The sequence below is a fragment of the Pelophylax lessonae genome (assembly GCF_965119305.1).
Source record: "Pelophylax lessonae genome assembly, chromosome: 2".
Lineage (NCBI taxonomy): Eukaryota > Metazoa > Chordata > Amphibia > Anura > Ranidae > Pelophylax > Pelophylax lessonae.
This window is the reverse complement of record NC_138769.1, coordinates 10,878,735-10,891,844: the sequence shown is the minus strand read 5'-3', so window position 1 is coordinate 10,891,844 and position 13,110 is coordinate 10,878,735.

The following is a 13,110-nucleotide window of genomic DNA, read 5'->3' as shown; positions in this document are numbered from 1 at the left end:
TTGGCCGACAATTTACGGCCAACAATCTGTGCGTGTGTATGGGGCTTTAGTGCAGACTTCTAATAAAATCAGTGAGCCAATCACATAAGCAGGAAATGATGTTTCTGGGGGTGTGGTCAGTATACTTTCTGTGTACAGAACAGCTCCAGGCGGCCATATTGTATTTTCAGAAAATTACAACAGCTGCAGGTTGAAAAGGAAAGGTTAATTTTTGATAACATTCAATTACAATATGATTTGTGTCACAACTGTATCCACTTTAATACAGGGCACTTCCCTCCCTTCCCGCCCAGGCCAATTTTCCCCTTTTAGCGCTGTTGCATTTTGAATGACAATTGCGCGGTCATGCAACACTGTACCTACACCAAATTTATGTCATTTTCCCCTCACAAATAGAGCTTTCTTTTGGTGGTATTTGATCACCTCTGGGTTTTTTCCTTTTTGCTAAACAAACAAAAAAAGACCGAAAAGTTTGAAAAAAAAAAAAAGTTTTTTTGTTTATGTTATACAATTTTGTAAATAAATAAGTTTTTTCCTGCACTGATGAGCACTGATGAGACTGCACTGACAGGCACTGATGGGGTGGCACTGATGGGGTGGCACTGATGGGGTGGCACTGATAGGCGGCACTGATAGGCGGCACTGATATGTGGCACTGATAGGTAGCACTGATATGCAGAATTGGTGGGCACTGATAGGCGGCACTGCTGGGCACTGATAGGCGGCATTGATGGGCACTGATAGGTGGCACTGACGGGCACTGATAGGTGGCACTGACGGGCACTAATGGGCACTGATAGGCGGCACTGGTGGGCACTGATGGGCGGCACTGATCGGCGGCACTGATGGGCACTAATGGGTACTGATAGGCGGCACTGGTGGGCAATAATGGGCACTGGTGGGCGACACTAAATGATGGCAATGATGGGCACTTGTGGGCAGCACTGATAGGGAGGGCACTGGTGGGCAGCACTGATGGGGAGGGCAATGGGGGGCTCCCTGAGCCCTGATTGCAATCCCTGGTGGCCATAGTGGGCATCCCTGGGGTCATAGTGGGCATCCCTGGTGGATCTAGTGGCACCCCCCCCCGAGGGTCTGCACTGGTAATCAATGATCTGATTACCAGTGCCGACCCCCCCCCTGTCAGGGGAGCCGCCGATCGGCGCTCCTTTACTCGTGCCTGTCAGGCACGAACTAAGGAAAGCCGATCAACGGCAGCCTGTTCCTATTTACGATGTGACCAGCCGTGATTGGACACGGCTGATCACATGGTAAAGAGCCTCCGTCAGAGGCTCTTTACCGAGATCGGAGATGCAGGGTGTCAGACTGACACCTCGTATCACCGATCGCTGCTCTGGGGGTGCCCAGAGCTGTGTTATCCTGCCGCCGTCATATGACGTCCGGTCAGGATAACACAACCACATTCCCGCCGTCATTTGCCTATAGGGCGGGTGGGAAGTGGGTATACACTGCATTATTTCTTCTTTATTTGCTATTTCGTTCCCCCATGAAAGTTGAGTTTAACGACTTTAGGACCGGAGGATTTTCCTGCTGTACGTCCAGGCCACTTTTTGCAACTTGGCACTGTGCAACTTTAACTGACAATTGCGCGGTCATGCAACGCCGTACCCAAACGAAATTTATGTCCTTTTTTTCCCACAAACAGAGCTTTCTTTTGGTGGTATTTGATCACCTCTGCGCTTTTCATTTTTTGCGATATTAATAAAAAAAAGCGAAAATTTTGAAAAAATAACAATATTTTTCTACTTTGAGAGTTAAAAAATATCCAATATATTCAATTTTTGTCATATATTTAGGCCAAAATGTATTTAGCTACATGTCTGTGACAAAAAAATTCTCAATGAACGTATTTTTACCGCTTTAAGACTGGAAGATTTTACCCCCTTCCTGACCAGGCCATATTTTGCGATTCGGCACTGCGTTACTTTAACAATTGCACGGTCGTGCGACGCTGTACCCAAATTAAGTTTATTTCCTTTTTTCCTCCACAAATAGAGCTTTCTTTTGGTGGTATTTGATCACCTCTGCAATTTTTACTTTTTGCGCTATAAACAAAAAAAGAGCGACAATTTTGAAAAAATAACAATATTTTCAGATTTTTTTATATGAAATTCCCCCCCCCCCCCCAAAAAAAAATGGAAAAATCTAAATTTTTTAACATTTTAGGCCAATTTGTTTTCTGCTACATATGTTTGGTAAAAAAAATCGCAATAAGCGCATTTTGATTGGTTTGCGCAAAAGTTATCGCAGCTACTAACTACGGGAAATTTATGTCATTTTTATTGTTTTTTTTTTAACTAGTAATGGCGGCGATCTGCGATTTTTTTTGCAGGACTGCAACATTTCGGCAGACAGATCGGACCCCTGACTGACATTTTTGACACTTTTGGGGGTACCAGTGACATTACTACAGTAATCAGTGCTATAAATATGCACTGTTACTGTAATAATGACACTGGCAGGGAAGGGGTTAACTTTATTGGTGATCAAGGGGTTAATGTATGCCTGGTGCTTACTAACGTGTGTGGGGGGAGGGGATTGTGTGACACAGACACAGATTGCAGGTTCAGCTATGCTGAATCCTGTAATCTGTCCCTGCCTGTCCCTGCCTGTTTACACAAGCGGGCGGATCTCCTTACTCGATCCCCGACAATCGGGGAAGAGCGGCGGTGATCTCCATCTCTCCTCCCCTGGCCGACTCCCGCTGTGTCTGAATACAGGGGGAGCGAGCATCCGGCGGCGCGCGCGCGTGCCGCCCACAAGGTGAGGAGTCCAGCGACGTAGGTCTACGTCGATGGACGATAACGAGCCACTTTGCCGCAGTACGCTCCATGTGAGCGGTCGGCAAGCGGTTAAGTTGCACCCAAGAACTTAAAATCCTCTGAAATCCCCCTCCAAAAAATAATTTGAGCCAGCCACAGATACGAACATCAACACATGTGTCAGGGGTGCCTACGCAAGGAAACATCAGTTGTACTACACATGTCATATTGGTGCACACTTCGGAGTGCAAGCATATATAGTTATGCAATGTATTGGGTTTATATTGTGCCTAATCCCCTGCGCTACTATGTACAAAGCAAAGGGTTAACGGAATAAATAGGTGTGAGGACTGCTGCTATACACCTTGAGAAATTCACAGGACAAGTGACGAACCGCGCCGGGGAGGACTTTGTGACGTCATCGCGCACAAACAGGAGATATTTTTCTATCTCCTAAGAGCCGAGTTACTGCTATATCCAAGTGAATTGAAAGGGGCCCACACACCCTGATTGTGTCAAGTGTAATGTCTAGGTGCATTAGACCAGTGGTTCTCATTAACTCCTTTCCTCTGGACCCACTAACAAGCCAGATTTTAGGTATTACCTTGGGGAGATGCAGACTAGAATACAGCAATCACTGAGCAGCAAATGATATCACCTGTGATGTATTTCAGCTATCTTGCAAACCTGGCCTGTTAGTGGGTCCCGATGACCGGAGTTGAGAAACACGGCACTAGAGGAAGTGCTCCCTAAAATGTGAGTTTTATCTTTAAAGTTTATATTCAAGTATTGGCTTTTAAACAATTCAGCACTATGTTAGTGCCCCGATTTTATGAGCACCTACATATGAGGATTACTGCACACTGAAACGAGTGTCCCTGGAATAGGATCTTGTAGAGGGGGCTTCTCTTGCACCTCTTGTCAAACACCCCTGGTAGTGATGGGAGGAGGTGTGAGGACACAGAGTGGCACGATGGCCAGTATAAAAGGAAGCGCCAGCTGAGGTTTGCAGGAAGCAGGTGACCGTGAATCACCAGGTAGGAACCAGGAACTGAAGCACGGAGAAGCTTGATCAGCAGGCAGGAGCGTAGCCAGGACACAAGCCAAAGGGTCATCAACAGCCGGGCAGTGAAGGTACAGGAACATAAGACAGAAGCAGAGTCAGTATACAGGCTGGGGTCGGTACACAGTCGGTCAGCGAGGCTCAGAAGCACAAGACAGGAGCGGAGTCAGAGTATAAGCTGAGGTCACAATAGGCAGGATCCCAGAGATTGGTCAAGGGGCAAGCTGGGTCAAGCACAGGTAGGCATACAAAGCAGGTCAAGGTACAGGTTAAACAGGAACTAGCTGAAGACCACCGAGCAATCTGTTCATGCCATAGTCCAGCTTAATCAAGCTGTCTGGCGCCAGTGCAAGTACGTGTGTGCGCATACTCGCCCGCATGCGCATTTGCACATTCGTGCACACGCTAATATGTTTGAGCATGCGTGCTAATGCCCATTCTGTAATGAGCCTTTGCTTAAATAGGCCTGGTTTCTAAAACAGAGTTCCACTGGCTTTTGTGTTTATTAAAAGTCAGCAGCAACAAAAAGTGTATCCACTTACTTATAATAAACACGGCGAGCCTCGGTTCTCTCCCTCTTCTCCCCGTGGCGCTGGCATCTATAGTGTTGACACCCAGCTGTGACGGCTCGTGGCTTCACATCCGGGTGCGCACTGTGTGTCCTGAATGGACGGGCAATCTTCTGGGACCTGCGACGTGTCCCAGAAGATTGCTGGGAGTGAGGAGGAGAGGAGAACTTCCGCCCCCAAGCCGCTTAGGCGGCCTAAACAGAAGTGGGAGCGGGTCCCTGTCAAAACTAGGTACCCGCTCCCTCCCCCCAAAAGAAAAAAATAACATGTCAAATGTGGCATGTCAGGGGGTCAGGACCACTTAAAGCAGAAGTTCCACTTTTGAGTGGAACTCCATTTTAAGTGGTTAAGGCGGTGTGGCTGGGTGTGTGCAGGGGCTGACTGGCAACTTTCTGCCTGGGGGGCAGGTACAAACCAGAGGCCCATGGTGCAGCGACTCGGCCCCCCTCCCACTCTCTCTCTTCCTGGCCTCCTCTTGACCTCAATTCCAGGCTGAAGCTCCACTCCAGGTACTCTCTACTCACTGACCAAACTCGGGGCTGGCCGGGGGGGAAGGAAGGAGAGTCTCCAGTGGTGCATGGAACCGGCCTCTGCTCAGACACAGTTTACACCATCCATGCTGGAGGGGAGGCCTGCGCTCTGTCCTTGTCTTCATCCCGCACTCAGTAGGTTAGCAGTGGGGAATTTTTACTTCTCTTCACCAGGAATCCTATAGGCATGTCTGTGGCAGAAGTAGTGCAGCCTTTTTATAGGGCATCATTGCCCCCCTGCCACCAGGCCCAGTCCTCCCCTGTATGTACAGTACAGCTGCACTAGATTCTGAGTGCTCCGGTTTTAGTAATCAACCTCAAAGTGTCCGAGGAGCTTATGAGCACTGGTCCCTATCCCATATAGACTTTTAATATAGGTTCACATCTATGCGGTTTTCAGGTGCGTTTTGGGTTTATAAACCTGTGTTTTTGATGCGTTTTTGCTTACAATTTTCCTTAGCGGTGGGGAATTTTTACTTCTCTTCATCAGGAATCCTTTAGGCATATGCAGCCTTTTTACAGGGCATCAGAGTGGCCCAGGGGGCAATTGCCCCCCTGCCCCCTTGCCCAGTCCACCCCTGGGTGTGTGTCCCATGCCTAAATACTTTTGTTTGTAAGTGTACCTTATTCCTATCTCAGAAAGTTGGGAGATATGGTTTCAGGTCTCTCTGGTCGGTGTAGAATCACACAGTTTGGGGATCCCGGGAATCGTGACTCCTAAATTGTAGGGTTCTCTGTATCCAGAGAATCCAAAAAATTCCCAATTCAATGTTTTGTCTGGTTGTGCAGTTGACTTATGTGAAAAAAAATATATACATAAACTTAAATCAAATAGTGAACCCCATAATTCACTTGGTGAAAAATCAACTTCTATGAATAAATAGTGATAAATGTATAATGAATAAATAAATAAAAGAAAAAGCCCCAACAAAATTCCGTGCTGATCAGGAAGGAAATCCAAGATAGCAGACGTGACACCAAGGTGTAGACTCACAGAGGCTTACCGGAAGAACAGCGACCACACTTGCTCAGGGTGGTCAAAAAGTGCTTGATCAGTGGTCAGTAATGGAAGGCGAACGGAGGCTTCAAGTAAAACCGACAGATCCTCTCTCATGTTACAAAGCCTATGCAGGAAATAAAGCTCCACATAGAACAGCTCTGTACAAACGTTGCATTTATTATAAAAAGTAGTGCACTTACATGTAAAAAGTGTTAAAAAGGCATGATTCACATCATTTAACAAAGACAGGTGAATTTCCCATAACAAAGATAGCCGAACATGGGTCGCGCATGCGCAGTAGCGTGTGTGTGTGTAGCTCCACCCGATGCGTTTCGTCATAGGTGACGCTACCAGGGGCCACCCCTGATTTGATTTATGTTTATGTATACCATTTTTTAACATATGTTTATATGCTTAGCGCTGCACTTTTTTTTGGATATTATCTTATGTCTAGTATCAAGGGTAAAGTGTTCAGCTGATAATTATTATAGGATCCAACTGCAGATCAACCTTTTCCTTTGTGCAGTTGACTTGCTTATCCCTTCCTTTGACTGACTCTCAGCTCATCCTGATAGAGGATGTATTGCTTCCTCACTGTACCAGAAAATGTGTTCCTATTGGTGTCTGTGTCCCCTTACTTCCTGTTCTGTCAAACCCCCATCTCATAGACAGGAAGTGAAGGGAAATCCATCATATGGGGACACAGACAGGTACAAAGATTTGCCCAATCCGTCCAATCTTCAAAAAAAAAAACAAATGGCCAGCCATACAGTGACCCTATAAATTGCTGAATATGTTGTTGGAAAGGCTGGAACATGTATGGGAGGCTCTGATTGGTTGGTAGAAAGAAACACAGACTTCTGTCAGACAGTTCATATACCAGTCCTGATTGTGTTTCTCTTTTTCTCTGTTATTCAGTGTTTTCTGTTGGTGTCAGTACTATGAGGGTGATCCAGGATCCTCCATTTCTCAACCTGTTTGCCGGTGACACCGCCCGGATGTCCTGTGATGTGAAGAATGGTAAAATGGGGGTGACTCTAAACCATTCCTGGAATTTACATGGATCCTATGAATATCTGGAGAACTCATCCCGAGTGACCGTCACCCCCAACTATCTCATCATCTCCTCTGTCACCCCCAATGACTCCGGACTTTACATTTGCACAGTGCGGAATGAGAACCTTCATCCATACAGCGGGAATGGGACATTGCTGTCAGTCACAGGTGAGGTCATTTAACCACTTCTGGACCGGAAGTATTTTCCCCCTTAATGACCAGGCCATTTTTTGCGATTCGGCACTGCGTTACTTTAACGGACAATTGTCCGCTGTCGTGCGACGCTGTACCCAAATAAAATTGATGTCCTTTTCCCCCCACAAACAGAGCTTTCTTTTGGTGCTATTTGATCACCTGTACGATATTCACTTTTTGCGCTATAAAAAAAAAAAAAAAATCACATTTTGCTATATAACATTCTCAAAAAAAAAAAAAAAAAAAAGTAAAAAATCTATTTTTTTTCATCATTTTAGGCCAATTTGTTTTCTGCTACATATTTTTTGGTAAAAAAAAAAAAAAAAATCCCAATAAGCGTATTTTGATTGGTTTGCGCAAAAGTTATCGCGTCTACAAACTAGGGGAAAGATTTTTTTTTTTTTTTTACTAGTAATGGCGGTGATCAGCGATTTTTAGCAGGACTGCGACATTGCGGCGGACAGATCGGACCCCTAACTGACATTTTTGACACTTTTGGGGGGACCAGTGACTACAGCAATCAGTGCTAAAAATATGCACACTCACTGTAATAATGACACTGGCAGGGAAGGGGTTAACACCAGGGGCGAGCAAAGGGTTAAATGTGTGTCTAGGGGGTGTTTTCTAACTGGGGGGGGGACTTGTGAAATGACCATAGAGGGTTATAGCGCTTTATGAACCCACCGATGAAGATTACTGATGGAAGCAATAATAGTCATGAATGATGCCAATGTAGTAAATAGAACATTGAAAAGTTGTCAGGACAACCATACGAGAAGCGGGCACTCCTCACGCTCCCCTGCATTGGGTCATTGTTTATTAAAAGTCATTAATAAACACACACCCACCTGTCCCACGATCAAGCGATGCAGGTTGGGGGGAGTCTCGGTTCTCTCCCTCTTTTCTTCCGGTGGCGCCGCCATCTAAAGTGTTGACACCTGGCTGTAACAGCTTGTGGCTTCACATCCGGGTGCGCACTGCGCATCCTGAATTGACGGGCAATCTTCTGGGACTTGTGACGTGTCCCAGAAGATTGCAGGCAGCCCGAGCGGAAGCAGGAGCGGGTACCTGTCAAAACTAGGTACCCACCACCCCCCCCCCAAAAAAAAATTACATGCCAAATCTGGCATGTCAGGGGGTCAGGACCACTTAAAGCAGAATTTCCACTTTGGAGTGGAACTCCGCTTTAAGTGGTTAAGGCGGTGTGGCTGGGTGTGTGCAGGGGCTGACTGGCAACTTTCTGCCTGGGGGGCAAGTACAAACCAGAGGCCCATGGTGCAGTGACTCGGCCCCCCTCCCACTCTCTCTCTCCCTGGCCTCCTCTTGACCTCCATTCCAGGCTGAAGCTCCACTCCAGGTCAGTGGCGGCTGGTGCTCAAAATTTTTTGGGGGGCGCAAAAAGAAAAATGTAATAGGTATTGCTTCGTGGCAAAAACGCGGCAAAAAATTGCGTGAGTTTGAGGTCATGGTACAGGCATGGCACAGGTGATGATACAGGCATGGCACAGGTGATGGTACAGGCATGGCACAGATGATGGTATAGGCATGGCACAGGTGATGATACAGGCATGGCACAGGTGATGGTACAGGCATGGCACAGATGATGGTATAGGCATGGCACAATTGATGGTATAGGCATGGCACAGGTCATGGTACAGGAGATGGTATAGCCATGGCGCAGGTCATGGTAAGGGCATGGCACAAGTCATGGCACAGGTCATGGTACAGGCATGGCACAGATGATGGTATAGCATAGCATGATACCTGTGTACAATGTAATTGGCCTGGCCTGCACTGTCTTATATTGTGTACACTGCTAAGCAGGCTGCTGGCCTGGCACCAGGGTCGGCGCTACCACTAGGCGGACTAGGCAGCCGCCTAGAGCGCACTGCTGCCTAGGGCGCAGCCATGGCCTTTGGAGAGTCCTGGTTCGGGGTGGGGGAAGCAGGGAAGCAAGCAGCGGTGTTCTCATGGAGTAGGCATCTGTCTCCATGCTGTGAGCGGGCGACGGCCGCAGAGAAACAGAACACCGAGGGGAAGCTAAGCCTGAGAGTTTGGGATGGGAGGTGAGCAGCGGTGGGGGCGGCGGCACCTCCCAGAGCCTGGATTTCTTCACTACAACGTCATGTGATGTGACAGCGGCCCCCGGAGGACTAGGACTGGCGCAGCGGGGGGTGTGGTACAGGGGTGCAGTTCACTACCGAGTGACACCCGCAGAGAGGGGACATGATCCCAAGGGCAGCATGCTACACCGGCGCCACGCTAACCCTGAGTGAGACTCCTCAGTCTCACTGCTGCTACGGCTGCCTCCTGTCACAGTGCCAACCAAGTGTGGAGGAGGAGGAAAAAGGGTGACCTACCGCGGTCTACCCCAATGGCTGATACTACCTGCTCGACCCTCACCGCCTGGAGCCGAGTCCTGTCCACAACTTCACCGTCTGTGGTAAGTACCATGGGGGAGCTCTCAGCATGGTCTTGCCTTGGGTTTAAATATACTTAGCTGGCAGACTGCATGCTAGGCATTGCAGTTCCTCAGGATCACTGCGGTGGGCATGCTGGGCATTGCAGTCCATCTGCCTCACTGCAGAGGGCATGCTGGGCATTGCAGTCCATCTGCCTCACTGCAGAGGGCATGCTGGGCATTGCAGTTCCTCAGGATCACTGCAGTGGGCATGCTTGGCATTGCAGTTCCTCAGGATCACTGCGGTGGGCATGCTGGGCATTGCAGTTCCTCAGGATCACTGTCGTGGGCATGCTGGACATGCTCTTCACCAGGAATCCTTTAGGCATGTGCAGCCTTTTTACAGGGCATCAGAGTGGCCTGGGGGGCAATTGCCCCCATGCCCCCTGGCCCAGTCCTCCCCTGGGTGTGTGTCCTATGCCTACATACTTTTGCTAGTAGGTGTACCTTGTTCCCATCTCAGAAAGTTGGGAGATATGGTTGCAGGTCTCTCTGGTCGGTGGAGAATCACACAATTTGGGGATCCCGGCAATTGTGACTCCTAAATTGTAGGGTTCTCTGAATCCAGAGAATCCAAAAAATTCACAATTCAATGTTTTGTCTGGTTGTGCAGTTGACTTATGTGAAAAAATATATACATAAACATAAATCAAATAGTGAACCCCATAAATCACTTGGCGAAAAATCAACTTCTATGAATAAATAGTGATAAATGTATAATGAATAAATAAATAAATTAAATAAAAAGCCCCAACAAAATTCTGTGCTGATCAGGAAGGAAATCCAAGATAGCAGACGTGACACCAAGGTGTAGACTCACAGAGGCTTACCGGAAGAACAGCGACCACACTTGCTCAGAGTGGTCAAAAAGTGCTTGATCAGTGGTCAGTAATGGAAGGCGAACGGAGGCTTCAAGTAAAACCGACAGATCCTCTCTCATGTTACAAAGCCTATGCAGGAAATAAAGCTCCACATAGACCAGCTCTGTACAAACGTTGCATTTATTATAAAAAGTAGTGCACTTACATGTAAAAAGTGTTAGAAAGGCATGATTCACATCATTTAACAAAGACAGGTGAATTTCCCATAACAAAGATAGCCGAACATGGGTCGCGCTTGCGCAGTAGCGTGTGTGTGTGTAGCTCCACCCGATGCGTTTCGTCGTAGGTGACGCTACCAGGGGCCACCCCTGATTTGATTTATGTTTATGTATACCTTTTTTTAACATATGTTTATATGCTTAGCACTGCACTTTTTTTTTTGTATATTATCTCATGCCTAGGATCAAGGGTAGAGTGTTCAGCTGATAATTATTATAGGATCCAAGGGCAGATCAACCTTTCCCTTTGTACAGTTGACTTGCTTATCCCTTCGTTTGACTGACTCTCAGCTCATCCTGATAGAGGATGTATCGCTTCCTCACTGTACCAGAAAATGTGTTCCTATTGGTGTCTGTGTCCCCTTACTTCCTGTTCTGTCAAACCCCCATCTCATAGACAGGAAGTGAAGGGAAATCCATCATATGGGGACACAGACAGGTACAAAGATTTGCCCAATCCATCCAATCTTCAAAAAAAAAAAATGGCCAGCCATACAGTGACCCTATAAATTGCTGAATATGTTGTTGGAAAGGCTGGAACATGTATGGGAGGCTCTGATTGGTTGGTAGAAAGAAACACAGACTTCTGTCAGACAGTTCATATACCAGTCCTGATTGTGTTTCTCTTTTTCTCTGTTATTCAGTGTTTTCTGTTGGTGTCAGTACTATGAGGGTGATCCAGGATCCTCCATTTCTCAACCTGTTTGCCGGTGACACCGCCCGGATGTCCTGTAAATTGAAGAATGGTACAATGGGGGTGACTCTAAACCATTCCTGGAATTTACATGGATCCTATGAATATCTGGAGAACTCATCCCGAGTGACCGTCACCCCCAACTCTCTCATCATCTCCTCTGTCACCCCCAATGACTCCGGACTTTACATTTGCACAGTGTGGGACGAGAACCTTCGTCCATACAGCGGGAATGGGACATTGCTGTCAGTCACAGGTGAGGTCATTTAACAACTTCTGGACCGGAAGGATTTCCCCCCTTAATGACCAGGCCATTTTTTGCGATTCGGCACTGTGTTACTTTAACTGACAATTGCGCTGTCGTGCGTCGCTGTACCCAAATAAAATTGATGTCCTTTTCCCCCCACAAACAGAGCTTTCTTTTGGTGGTATTTGATCATCTGTGCGATATTCACTTTTTGCGCTATAAACAAAAAAATTGCAACAATTCTGAAAAAAAAAAAAAGAAAAATCACTTTTTGCTATATTACATTCTCAACAACAACAAAAAAAAAGTAAAAAATCAATTTTTTTCATCATTTTAGGCCAATTTGTTTTCTGGTACATATTTTTGGTAAAAACAAAAAAAAATCCCAATAAGCGTATTTTGATTGGTTTGCACGAAAATTATCACGTCTACAAACTGGGGGAAAGATTTATGTCTTTTTTTTTTTTTTTACTAGTAATGGCGGCGATCTGCGATTTTTAGCGGGACTGCGACATTGCGGCGGACAGATCGGACCCCTAACTGACATTTTTGACACTTTTGGGGGGACCAGTGACATTACTACAGTAATAATCAGTGGTAAAAATATGCACTGTCGCTGTAATAATGACACTGGCAGGGAAGGGGTTAACACCAGGGGCGAGCAAAGGGTTAAATGTGTGTCTAGGGGGTGTTTTCTAACTGGGGGGGGACTTGTGAAATGACCATAGAGGGTTATAGCGCTTTATGAACCCACCGATTACTGATGGCAGCAATAATAGTCATGAATGATGCCAATGTATTAAATAGAACACTGAAAAGTTGTCAGGACAATCATACGAGAAGCGGGCACTCCTCACGCTCCCCTGCATTGGGTCACCGCACATACCGCTCACCACCAGCATCTCTATAGCGCCGGTTCAAGTCTCGTTTTGGTCCTCCTTCCGCCAGAGTCTGACGTCACATCCAGGTCTCCTTGACGGTCGGGACTCATCATGGGTGATTGGAGCAGCCACAGACAGCGATCCTCCTTGCCTCCTATACCGGGCATTGTGTGACCCCTTTTCCACCCTTCCCTGTCCAGGATTGAGGCGTTCCGTTATCTCCTCACAACCTGAGCAAGCACAACTGTCCACACTGCTACATTGTTCCTGGATAGTTTTATGCCTTCACACACACTGGATGGTCACCAAGCTGTGAGTTTTTAATCCCTTATTTTGGCTTCATCATTGCAGATCCAGCAGGGGGTCATTGTACAGGGCAGAGGCGTAACTAGAACCTTCAGTGTCCCGGTGCAAGAAACCATGAACCCCCTGAACCCCTTCCCTTCAAGCCTGGGGCTCTTCCCACTGATCCTGGGGCCCTTTACTCTTTTGGCAGGACCCTTTCACAAGTTCTGCAGTGGGCCCCCTTCCT